The 13,900-nt window shown below is 39.0% G+C and overlaps 1 protein-coding gene across 1 annotated transcript in view; it reads left to right on the forward strand.

The window, feature by feature from the left end:
* The first annotated feature begins 1,298 nt into the window (after positions 1–1,298).
* Positions 1,299–13,900, forward strand: part of gatad2b (GATA zinc finger domain containing 2B) — a 55,026-nt gene continuing 42,424 nt past the window's right edge. The window contains exon 1 of the mRNA XM_084563887.1: positions 1,299–1,463. The gene's annotated coding sequence lies outside the window, so the exon portion shown is untranslated. The remainder of the gene's footprint in view (positions 1,464–13,900) is intronic.

Raw genomic sequence — 13,900 nt, forward strand, 5'->3', positions numbered from 1 at the left:
CCAGACACACCTGTAAGTGAAAAAACAACTCAACTAACAAAGGCAGCATGGAGGAGGTCAAAATGAGGAGTGAGGATAAAAAGACAATCCAGGCTTTGGACAACTTTGTGTTAAAAGGGAACTCAATGACTTATGCATAAAAGTGAAAGAAGAAACAGTCATTCAACCAGCAGGATGTACTGAGGATGTACTGAGCAGAATGAACTTAACGTGACAAACAAAGACTGAGTGAACTGGATCGAATTCATCTGCATTAATTAACATGTAAACTGTCAACCTCCCATGGACACGTTTACTTAATGTTAAAAACTGACAACTTTCTTGGTCTGTTTAATGACTGAGCAGGTTATTTTAATGTTAATATTCTGAATTGTTGGAGTTTGTTTTGGCATTGGTGAGTATTTTGTTTAAATATGAGCTAGTACTATTTGATCATTGTGTGTCAACTCTGATGTGGTTTCACTACATTTACTTGATGGAAGTCAATTCAAACTGGTTGTGTTTTTTCTATGTTTGCTTTTTGTTGCAAATGTATATAGAGCTAACCAGGCCATCCCTTCTAACTGTTGACTCGTATAGGCTGAGGATCATATTTATTTTCCTGTCTGGCACCCAACGACAATTCTGAAAAGCATTCACTGCAAGTAGGTTGAAGGAGAACTGTCAGGACTGTCCGTGTATTTGGAATGCATGATGCTGCAGGATGATGAGTATCTGTCACAGCATCGTTGAACATAGCATGTTTATAAAGCCAGCAGTTGCTGACAGAGGGTTTATTTGGAACGCATTAGTTTTGATAGAAATAATGTTTCCCATCACCCACGCACTGTCAAAGTTACTTTGCCCTGCCTTTTGTCATCCCCATGGCTGTAACGATTATATTTGCCTTGCCTTGGTTCTTTGTCAGGTACATTGGTGCACAGAAATCCCATTAGAAACTCTTTGTTATAAGGAATCATGTTTATTTGGTAAAATGTAGCAATCAACCTTTCTAACATCTGATAAAAAAAAAATAATAATAATAATCCGGCTAATTCATAACGTTTAAAAAATGTTAGAAGAATTCGAGCGAGCTTAGCTGAGTGAATATAAACGAACACATGTGTCCTCAGTCCCATTGGAGATAACATGGCTCTTCGACCAGCCACATAGAACATTACCGACCAATCAAGCGACTCTCTTTCTCCGCCGCGGAAATTGGTGGCCAATCAGATTTCCGTCTCGATCTGCTGTTGAAAAAAACAGCCAATCTGCTGTCTGTCTGGACTTCACGGACTTGCTGTCTGACCAATGAGCTGTCTGTCTGGCTGGCTGCTCCGAAGCGGTGAGAGTCTGCTGAGGCCCAATCAACGGATCAGTGCTGCCTGCCGGTGCCGGGGTCTGGTGGAGAGGAGGCTCTGCAGCGCGTCAGGACCGGATCGTGAACCCGGAGACGGTACACATTGAGGCGAAAGGACACACAGGTGAGTCCGAGGATGTGGCCACGGCCTGGCTCTGGTCGGACACGCTTTGTAGTGGCATCGGCAAGATTCGTGTCGCGGAATAACGGCTAGTTAGTAGTTGTGCCATTTTTATGCTAGTGGAAATGCGGATGTGTTGTCAGACAATAGAACGTCCTTGCTTTGCTATTTATTAATGCAGGCTGACATGTTGGCGACCAGCACGAACTGTTAATTTACATTTAAAGGTCTGTGGTGGCAGCAGAAACCTTTATGGGCATGTAAATCGTCCTTTATTTATGCTCTGACTGACAAAAACCGAACGGTTAACGGAGATGTTCTGATTACGTTGTGATTGGAACGTTTTTCGGACTGCCTCCAATTCGCTTTATTGTTTGATCCAGAGTCTCCAGGGGTTAAGTCAGACTGGGAAGAACCGATGTCTCTCAGATACTTGTTAATCCCCATTTTAAAGAGAACTAGAATAAGATGGTATGCTTGAATGGTTTTATTGCAGCGGTACTGCATGAAGTGGAGTGGATTAAAAGGCGCTAAGAGGAGGCCGGGGTGTGCTGGTGGCTCTCAGCAATTAGGAAGAAAAATTCGAAATGCATCAGCCATTTACGTAGAGACTCATCTGACTCCATATGCACCTAAATGGCTGCCTGGCGCCTGACAGTACAAGCAACATTTTACTGTAGGGCAAGACTTCATTCAGCCGGCCAGCTGATCGTTGCCTGAGCACAGAACTAACCGAGATCAATACGTCGAGATCAATATTTTACGTTTGCTGTTTTTATTCTGCAGTACACAAAAGCTCATTTCGTTTGGACCGACCAGAATCCGGTCTCCTGCTGATTCACGGGTCCACAGGATTTTCATGAGCACATGCAGATTCATTCATGCTCACATATCTATACGATTCTATTGTATGGTGCGTTACTTGAAATATGGGGTCTTGAAGAGTGCTGTACATAGATAGTGAAAATGTAGGCTTCAGTCAGATTTGGATCATGTTTCCTTTCTTCGTTGCAAGCTGTTGAGATCTAAGTTGGATTTGCTGGAGCAGGTTATTCAGGTTCCATTTTGGAAATAATATAGCTTTGTTATTTACAGCAGCTTTGCATGAGAAAAGCTGTCTGTTGAATCAAAGTTGACAGCAGGTAAGTAGCTGTCATTGTTTTGTCACTTCTTGCAACCCTTTAAATGGTAGCACACCTTCTACTCACACATTGATAGGGGGGTCTGCATGAATGAAAGGTCCCTGTTGCTGAAGAGTATGAATGAACTGTAGTATTCTCAATGATGGAGTTGTTCCTCTTCCTATTTCCAGCTCAGTGTCTTGTGGCTGCATACAAATGAAGACAATCATATTGACAACTTTCTACCTGACCCGCAGTGCAGTTTTTCATGAAATTGCAGTCACTGCTGTTGTTAGCTGGTCATGACTGAAATAATAGTGGTTCTTGTTAATTTTACTTCATAACACCATAGAGATGCTGTACAGTGACGTATACAGTACATTATTAATAAACAGTATAGTTTAAAACATTTCAAGACTCCAATGAAGAAAATAAAATCATAAATGTAAATGCAAAATAAGACAGATTCGACACGTTGGTTGTAAAACCATATATAAACAGTGACAAGTTAAAAAGATAACTTTTTAAAAGTGATTTTAAGATGTTACTGATTCCGCAGCCTCAGTTTTTCTTTACATGCTGCTTTAGAGAATTCATGAGATATTTTTTACATCAGGGATTCTTATAGATCTGGTATACGTTATACAAATGAGCTCAGTTTTATACTGCTATTCATTCACAACTTAGCAACTGACTTACAATATAAGGTTACCTGAAATATCTGTATGAACTAATCGTGGGTGATATGTCAGCCTGGTCATTTTATCAGCCTTGCTCTGTTTTGTTTTTGTTTTGTTTTTTATTTTTTCTGTGGTTTCACTTCTTTTTTCACCACTTACTTCTTTCAAAATGTAGTTGCATGAATTGTTTTGAAACAATATATAAGTAGAAAGTGTTTTAAACACATAAAGCAAGCTTTTTATTTAGGTAAATTAGTAATTTTCTGAGTAATGCATTTTAGGGTATGTGGGGGATGCAGGGTAGTGTATGGTGGTGTATGGTGTGTATGTTGGACTAAATACACTAGTGTGTTTATAGTAATAATGGAAGATGTCACCCATACAAACATATGTCAGGGTGTAAAGCACACTATAGATAAGGATAAGGTTTTATTTGTCACATGCACCACATGCACAGTTATACAGTGCACAGTGAAATGTATTTTTCTTTCTGTATCTCTCTTTTTTGTTCCTGCAGCCAGTACTTAAAAAAAAGAAACGGCAATAATTTCACACAGCACACAAGGTAAACAATATACGTATAAATGTATAGAGAAATAAAATAAAATGACATAAAATAAAGTACAAACTAACATTACCAACAACATTCATTGTTGGTGATTTGGGATGGGAAATGACAGGAAATGTAATTCATGTGGGTCTCTACCTGATTCTGACACTAGTTCCTGTCTCGGCTCCACAACTACAGGAAGGAGCAAACTTAAAATGCCTCATTTTCAAGTGTAGCCTTGTGTGAAATGGAAGGAAACTACAGAAGTGTTGGCATTTTTCATCTGGAAAATATAGTACCCATTTCACAGTTGAAGCCTGGGTTTGTGTTGTTGTCGAAAACAATCCGTTGCAAGTGCGAACCATTGAGAAGCAAATATTTTGCAGAGGTGGCATTACCTCATTGGTACAGCAAAACACGTGAAGATTGTGTAGCTGGAGAAGATGTTGTTTTAGTCAAAGACAATAGATCTTTGTACAGCAGAACCAAGAGCCGACTTTTCATTTTACAGAAGAGGATTGTAACTTGTGCTGTTTTCATTGTTGTTTTTATATTACTTTACTACTACTCTACCACTACTCTGCACCATCTCTTTATTACAGAAGAAAGATATTCACTTAAAGTGGTGCAGGGCGTACATAAAAACACACTGTGCTGAATGAGACATACTGGAGGCCCACCATAAGGCTATACAAACATTTAAAATGAATGACGACAGAGGCTCAATTCATTATTCTGCAAATCAAGAAATGTAGTTTTTGTCAACCAGTATGACTCTCTCACCATTAAGGTTTCTTTCAGTAATGACCTATGCTGGTAAAAATCATCTCAGTTGCACTGTTATCTACTCATTAGTGTAGATTACTCAACATTCCTTGTCACATTTGTGACGGGGAATATTGAAACATGATTGGTAAATTAGAGGGATTTGCCTCAGATCCCAATCATTTTAGATAAAATGTCAACCGATCCAATCACATGTCAGTCTGATGTAGATTGACAGTTCAATTGCTGTGCAATGCGTTTTGAAAAAAATAAAGGCCTTTCTATAAAGATTACATACATTGTAGTAAAGCCTTTTTCGTCGTGCAAATTAAGTAACAAAGAAATTAAATGTATTGGGCTCTTCCCCCCCCCAAAAAAAAAACATTTAGCTGGATAGTTTTAACAAAATATCCAAGTAACAAACCAGACTATCTTTATAAATAGCTCCGTGGTGTATAGCTTAACTTCATGCTATAAATAGCCGTGTGAGACCTGCGGAACTCATTAGCCTGTACTATATATGTTTCTAAGCTAGTAGCAGTGGACCGAAACATTGCACGATTTACAAATCACTGACTGACTGCATTCCTTTTCCAGTTTTTCTCAGATTTAGGCCACGTAACATGGTACCTCTGTTTTTAGGCTCACTTACCCTCTGAGTAAATCATTGCGGGTAACTAGCCTTTTTGTGGCCAAAAATCCCTCAAAAGACCACCACATTAGCACACAACTTGACAACAACATTAAACCACTTTTTGGCACATAAACGTTGCCGACTAGCTGTTAACAATGTTAGCTCTCACGCACTTTCCAACAACAACTCAGACACTAATGTTACATATAAGGACGCTTTCCATAGAGGGAAAGGCTAAGCTGTAACACTGTGTACCGCACAGCAGACAAGTGTGGTTGTAATTTTGGTTACCATAACACAAATACAAAAGATTGGGTTTGGCTATGTGCTTATCTTAACTTTTCTCCTAATAAAGTAACAATCTGTTTTCAAATTCAGCTCTGATAGTTTTATGGTCAAAGTTAATGCTGTGGACAGGCATTAACACACGTTAGGCTAGAATACAGGGCTTGGTGAAGTGGGTGATTTGAGGCTCTACACGTATGTTGGTGTGTTAAAAGCATGTTCAATCCATGTTTATGATTTAAGGATAATAGGAGTTTAGCTGGCATGTAATACACTGTGTAAAGGTTAACCAACTTCAGTGATGCAGGTGGTAGGAAATGTTTGTTAGGCTCTTGAGTTGCTGCTGAAGCGGGCCTAGAACATTTGGTGGAGAACCATCACGGTTGTGAGAGGAGTTTGGGGTACCGGATAAGATAAGATCATCTGTGAATGAGTTCTTGAATTGTTTCCTGACAAACTGCAGAGGGAAATACAACACAGCCATGAAAAATATATATAAAAAACAAAACACTGTCGGGGTTCGAATCCATGGGCCGACTGGACCTTTCTGTGTGAAGTTTGCATGTTCTGCATGTTCTGCCTGTGTCTGCGTGGGTTCTCTCCAGGTACTCCGGCTTCCTCCCACTGTCCAAAGACATGCTCATTAGGTTAATTGGTGATTCTAAATTGGCCGTAGCTTTGCATGTGCGCAATAGACTGGCGACCTGTCCAGGGTGTACCCCACCTCTCGCCCGATGACAGCTGGGATAGGCTCCAGCCCCTTGAAGTTTGCAACATTGGGACACTTCATTAACCAACTGGGTATTTGCCAACCCTATACTTGGCTTGGCTGCTTGGCTACATTTGTTTATATTAGTCAAAATCCATATCAATAACAATGTGAATGTGAATTTACTTTATTTCTTTATTTGTTGGTTTCACCTAATTATCTTATATTGACTGATTGCTTTCTGTTTTATATCTTATTTAGTTCCACAGATGCCCTACATATAGTTAGAAGAATATACAGTATTACTATAAATACTATAAATTTTTGTTTGCTACCACCATTGTATTTTTAGTATTGGTATTTTATGGTTGAAATCTGCAAAGCACCGCCCATAAATTATTAATCCATGTTTGGACAAGATTACCTTTAAACTGTAAAGTGTAGTAATACATAAATGGCTCATATTTCATCTCAAGTCAAATATTCTGCTTTGTTCTGCCTTGTATTAGGAGGACTATATTGGAATTGACGGAAGTGACCTTGTGCAGCACCTGGTAAAATGCAGCACAGCAATGCAGCAATAATGTGAACACTTCTTATTCACCAGCTAGAATCGTCACGGCCATACTGCCACTGACTGTTGGGTCATTTCTTTAATTGACTGAGGTGAATAGAAGGACAAAGATTTCCCCATTCCCTTATATTAACGTAGCCCAGCAGCTGTAAGATGTAGTCTGACTGACCGACATATTTTCCGCACATCAGGTAGCCCCCCCAATATAATGGTAAGGGAAACACTGAAAATGAACAGAAGTATGTGAGTCAGTGGTTACAGATAATGTCTCACTGTTGGAATTGGGGAAACTACAGAAAAACACACCTAGTCACAAAATACTTTAACCTTTATCTTCCATTATCTCGTTTCCAAATGCTCTAAGGTGAACTAAAGCATTACTATATGCATCCGGAAAACATAACTTCATTGACCTACATTATTTCTAAATCCAATTTTAGAATAAAATGGTACCAAGACGTTATTGTGATTGTAATAGTAACTGCAGTAAGTCTTCTAAACATCAAAACTATATATAAGATAATAACTAAGACTCAAAAAGTTAAGTTATCTGTCAGGGATAAAAAACTGATCCTGAATGCCAGAAGGGGTGCAAGTATTAATGACTTTTTATGCACCCCTATAGATTAACATGCAGCCTACATAAAACTGGTAACTTCTGTATTCAATTTATAAATCAAAGGATACAAAAAGCTGATAACTTCAGGAATCAAACATTGTCTATCAGTCGGACTGCAGCACTTATTCTGGCATACTCTGTGCAGCTGTGCTGAAATTGTAATTTTGGCTTGAGTAAAGGCTTACGCGAAGTGTATACTTGATTGTCTCTTGCACTTCTCTGTCTGCTGTGTACTGATACTCGTACTAGCTGCCACTTTAGGCCCCATTTTAAAATTTCTTTTCATCATTTTGACTAAATGCTTCGTGTTCATGCTGCTTTTTTTCCCCTTTTGTTTTGCTGGTGAAATTGTGTTGACCCCACCCTGTGGTCTGAAGTTCTGCGTCTTTTTTTTGTCATGGTGCCAGCTCTTAAAGAAGATATTTTCCTTTTTTTTGCTCGGAAAACACTGGGGTGGCTGCTCCTCCTCCTCAACTCTCTCCTTGGCTCCTTTTCTAGCCATCTACAGTGTGACATCTTGACCACTAACGGCTACGTATTAACAGATAATTCCATACTCTGAGGTTACAAACTAACCCAGACGGGTTCAATGTGTTTCAACTGCCCCTGGTTCTCTCTTCCAAAAAAAAAAACAACTCATGAGCCTTTTTTAAGGAAACCCAAACCTAATTTGTAGTGCTGCCACAGCTGAAGAAGAAATACAAACCAATATTGTCTGAGGAATAAGGAATAATAAAGCACCCTTCGTGTTCAGCAGTGTTTTGATGTCCTTGTTGTTCAACGGCTTGTTGTCGAATTGATTGTTGGTAAGGAAAGCACTCAAAAAATCTAATGTTTTGTGTTTGAGTGGGGCCCTTCATCAGGGCTTCCTCTCCCTCCTCCAGCCACTACTGAATAGTTTAGGTGTTGATAGACTTTGTCCTAATGACATTCCGATCATGTAAAAGACATGTGTGAACACCGCCAGGACACATTGAGATTGCCTTTGAGAGATCCAATCTCTGGCCACATTTGGAGATGGTCTGGGTCACATGTGTCCACATAATTTTGGTGGTGTGAACACAATGCGTCCTGAGTCGCATTAAAAATGAGTATACGCAACAGGGCTGTGTTGTTTCCCTCATTTGGAAAAAACACATACGACCGCTATTATTGCCTGAAAAAGAAAAGGCACTGTAAGTGATGTCTGTTCATTAATAATAACAGCCTTTTAAAAAAATCTAAGTAAGAATTTGCAAATTAAAGTATTTAATATGAGTAAATGAGTGTGATTCTGTGTTAATTATTGATGCGGTCATGTTGATGTACGAGGAGTCATACAGTCACCGATGTTTTTATTCACCTTTATCACCCAGAGATTAAAGTGTGTGTATAGAAGCTTCCAGGGTCGAAGTTAGAATATGAGTTTCGTGCAGGTCTAACTGACATCAGGGTGGAGATCAATAACAACCTATACCAAGAATAACATGTGCACCAAAGTCATGACACACAACAGTGCTGTACCCGGCTCTGGAGCAGCACTTGAGATCCATTAGTGACAGTAGCTGTTAAAATATTCTACTGCGTCCCAGATGATGTCGGAGTTTGCATACAGAGGGCAAAACTGAGATTGGATCTGAAGACGCATGTTAATGGCAGGTCTGACATCGGATTGCCCAGATCTTAATGCAAGGTCTGAACAGGCCCCAAGTGAGCTGTATCAGATAATGGTCTAAGTTGAAGACGGGAGGGGTGGGAAGAGTGGCAGCACTGTATGTCTCCCTAACACCCTAACATTAGCATGAAGGAAGTCTAAACCTCTGGTGTTGCAGGTCATGACCTCGGTGAAATCGGTCAGTCTTTGAGATTTTAACAAGACTGAAATTTGTGTTTATTTTGCTGAGGTGCTACATCTGCAAGTTTGCAATGTTTGAATGAATGATGTCACAGATGATGAAATGCAAACCCACAAGGTAAGAACAGCATCACCCTAACAGCCAGCACACCACATCAGACATGCAGATTGTTGCCTTCATAATGACATAACACAGGTTACGTTAAAGATGTCAGTGCTCCCACCAAATATCTTACTGCTGTTTTTTTGTCCACTTAAACTTATATGAGAAAATCGCTACTTCCACATGGCAACCTAGTATTGTCACGTTTAATGTATTTATTTTTTTCATGGCCGACATAACGCACTCTACTTACGTCTGCTAAGTAGGGCTAAAGCTTGTTAGCTGACCAATCACAGAATAGTTGCCGGACACCACATGAGAAAAAAAGTTCTGCCTGGTTGATATGTTGAGAACAAGCTGTGAGAACAAATTTCTCTAATTTCTAACAGCCTTAAGACCACTTTCTCTTGTTAGTTGGTGAGCATAAATTCCGTTACAACAGAGTGAAGACTGCTTGAATCTCTGCCTCTCTTCCTTGCCTCTGTATACTTCACTAGCATATGTTTCAGTCTGCAACATACTATTATTTATTATAATTATATGTATAACTATTGTTGGTGTCTTCTGTTGTTGTAACAATTATTTTTTGGATGAATCTATCCTTTAGTTAAATACAAAATAAACAGAATGTCTGCTATTACATTTTTAAACTTATTAAAAAATAACCATGACCTATTTTAACACTTTCTATGAATGAAGAACCCAGAACCCATTTTGATGTTCAACTTTAACCTAATGATACTATTCAACATAACTTTTCATCAGATTAATTCAGTACTGACCTAATTCGGAAACTTGTTTTACGATGTCATTAATAAGCAACTAGCTTTGTGTGTAATTAAACTTAAATGACTTGTGCCGATTGTAATTAGAAATGTGTCTGTATCATCCTATTGAGGGTCAACATTCACACTCTATATAGTCAAGTTGCCAATTAACTTAGAATGAAGGTCTATGGAATGACAGAAGAAACTCGTACAGGGAGAACATGCATTTCCCTCACCGATGTCAATGATGCAACATTGCTAACCACTGCACTACTAAGCTGCCTGCAGCTGTTTCTGCAAACGGTTGCTTACACCCACTTAGAGTGTAACGTTAATGGAAGTCTGTGCAGAAACAAAGTGCTAACAACTTGCAAATGCTCTGGGAAGCAGCGCTACCATGCTGATGGTTTGCATCAGATCTAGAGAATCTTTGTTGAGCTCTTGCTGGAAACACCACAGATGTGGACCCAACTGCTGAGCCCACTGCCAACTAAATATCTGACAAAACTCACTGTATCTTCTCTACTGAGTTGCTCGTGCAGAGCACCTGTGCTACAGTGGTGGGCTGTTTCAGTTTTACTGAGCACGCCACTTACTGGGTATCTCCTTCAAGCATCCCCACACATTTGTGTTTGTGTTTTTTATTTTTCAGTGTTCCTGGCAGCAAGCGCTGCTAGAGTTGGGATGGATGAAAACATTGCACCACACTGACATATTACACTTGAATTTGCTGTATTTACATAGTGTCATGACGTCAATAACAATAATTTAAGACTTAAAAAGTCTTAAATACGAGCATATTTTGCATTGTAGGTCTTAAATTACATTTCGTCAAGTCTTAAATCCTTGTCTATTTACCGCTTCATTCGCATTTCGTTCAAGGTGTCGGTGGCATTCACAGTTAGTTCCGTGTGTTCTGTGTAGTTATAACTATTAGCAGTACGCTGAAATTAAACTACAAATGAGACCTGGAAGTGGAATCCGGTGTTCAGCCCGGTTTGTAATGTGTTGCTGCACTGGGCATGGTACGGCCGTACAGTGCAGGCGAAGCAGGGAGTTTTTTTTCGTTTTTTCGTTTGTTAGCGTTATGGATTTTGGCCTCCTTTTGGATTCGAGACTTCTTCTGTCACATGAACCTCGTTGTCAACTTGGGAAATGGGCAAAATGTAAGTTTAATGATTGCTGGCTTTGTAACGTGAAGTTGGAGAGAAACTTAGCTACGTTTGCTAGTAGTATGTTTCAACATGAAGTAACAAGGCAGGAGACGAAGTGGAGGAATTTCAGCAGAATACATTTATTAAACAGAACCATATAAAGCCAGGTCTCACGGCATAATACAAAATATAATAACAGATAATAAAATGTTCGTGGCTTGTAGCCTTCACCAGTGTCCACATTAGAGATGGAGGAAGTCCAAAAAAAAAAAAAGAGACGGATGCAACAAGAGTGACACCTGCTGAACTTAGCGATGAAAACAAAGGAGGCGCCGCCGTGTGGCGTAAACTGGTAATGCTCCATGTAATACTCTGGCTGTTACAGCTTGAACGAAATGATTTCGTTGTTTGGCTGAACTGTGTGCCGAACAATCCTTATGAGGCGAACTGCAGACTCCGATTCTGCTGCCTCATCATCATAAAGTGACGTGTGGGAACACCCCCGGCTTGAAAATAGCACACCTGGGGCATGATAAGGAGCCGCGATATATAATCTTTTTAAAGTGCGCAGTAAATTCTGACGGCCTGAAATCACGACTGGCTCTATAAATTTTTCCTCAGTTTTCCTGCCAATACGGCGGTGTCAACAAAACAAAAGTCATAGTGGTCTACAGCGATGTGTTTCAATGCCGTTTAATTCACATCTAGAGGGTAGTTGATAGTTGAATGACAATACATTTTGTTATTTTGAAAGTAATTCTGGGTTTTTCTGGGATTTTCCTTATTTTTTGGACTTTGAGTAGGTCTTAAATTTAACCTATAATGCAGGGGTCGCGTTAACCGAATATTTTCTGTCATTGACCGTTTTTTTTTTAAACGATGAGGGAAAAATCTGAAGGCCATCTGTCATTTTGACAGATTACAATTCACACCCCAGACCACTTAGTGGCGAGTGAGCATATTAATTGTCTCTTGTCTCTCTTGATTAGTAGTGTAAGAGTCGGTTAAGTTTTGTTTCTCTGCCGGCCGAGTGAGTGGCTGCTGATTTTCGGTTAAGCAGGGATCCACGAGCAGCGGTTATGAGTCGGTTAAGTTTCGTTTCTCTGTGTATTGTGCGTAAGTTGGTGAGTGTCTGAGTGCCTTAGTTTGCTAGTGGTCAAGTCGGGTGGTACGTTTTGTTTCTCAGCCGAGTGAGATGTAAGATGTTTGAATGGTGCAGTTTATTGATTATCAATCAAACATGGTAGGACTCAACTGAGCCGGTTAAATAGACGTCTAGATTCATGATTCTAGAGTCGTCTTTAATGGCCGGTTATATGAACCAAATCTTTTTTTCCACCGCTACTGAATATTAATTAAAAATTAATGAAAATTAAATGCCATTAAATATGTCATATTATCATTTTAAAAAATTAAAGTGACGGGTAAAAATGGGTTATGACGGGATTTTTATGACCCTGTCAGTCAAAATGACGGACAATGAAAAAGTCTAGCGCAACCTCTGCTATAATGGTCTTAAAAAGGTCTTATGAAGTCTTAAATTTCACTTGCTCAAACCTGCAGAAACCATGATAACTGCTGCAGTCCTATTCTTTATCCAAACTCTGATTAACATAGCAATATGGCACAATAAATCCCAGTGTAACCTACACTGTCAAATCTAATAAGTTGATGTTACTTAAAAAATATATGCAAACTTAAGTAAACTTAACATGGTTAATCACCGTTGTTTCCTCAAAGCTTGAATGAAACAACGTAAAAAAGTGACAAGTAGAAGGGGACTGATCTGCACATGTGTTTTATGCAAAACTTTTCTAAATAATTAATTTGTTTAACCTTTTAATCCCAGATCCCTGCAAACTTAATCTTGGTACAACAACTTAACTAAATTGGGTCTACACAATTTATTTGATTAAATGAATGTTAATGTTAAAAATAACTCATGATTTAGTTACAGATGATCCTTTTTCTCTTGTCACTGGAGGCATTAGTTATGCTTTTTAGTTTACTGTACATTTGTCGCATTCTTGCGAATGCGTTATGTCAGGGACGCCTTGAAGTGACTTTGTTCAGACTGGGCATATGTAGATGATCTTTCAGACTTGAGTGCAAACTGATTTGATTTTTGTCAAGGTCACTGTGTCCTTTACATTTATACCATCCAACACAAAGACACTCTCACAAAATCTGTTTTTTTTTTTTGCCATAACTGAAGAATTCTTGGGTTAATTACATTACATACTTTTCACTTCCTCCCAGGATGACAATAAGGACAGGGGACGTCCTCTACTTTTTAGTTGTCCACCTCAAGTTCTGAAATATATATCACTGAAATGTATTCACTGGCATCATATGCAAATATAGTAATACCGTCCACTTTTGCAAGAAGTACACTTATAAACTTGTAATAAATCCTTTCAAAATCTTCACTACATAAAATAAACTAAACCAGCCCCCAAACCAGGTGAATATGGTGCTTTGTTTATAAAATCTGAAAAAAATGTAAAAAATAAATAAATAAATAAATAAATTACAGTAGACTCATTTTTCGTACTTGAGTCTCTGTAACTTGTGAATGTTTGGAATTTCGTACCAAGTGAATGGTTGAAAGAGATGGTCAGCTCCAGATAACCTGTGCATTGTTG

The sequence above is a fragment of the Chelon labrosus genome (genome assembly GCF_963514085.1).
Source record: "Chelon labrosus genome assembly, chromosome: 16".
Lineage (NCBI taxonomy): Eukaryota > Metazoa > Chordata > Actinopteri > Mugiliformes > Mugilidae > Chelon > Chelon labrosus.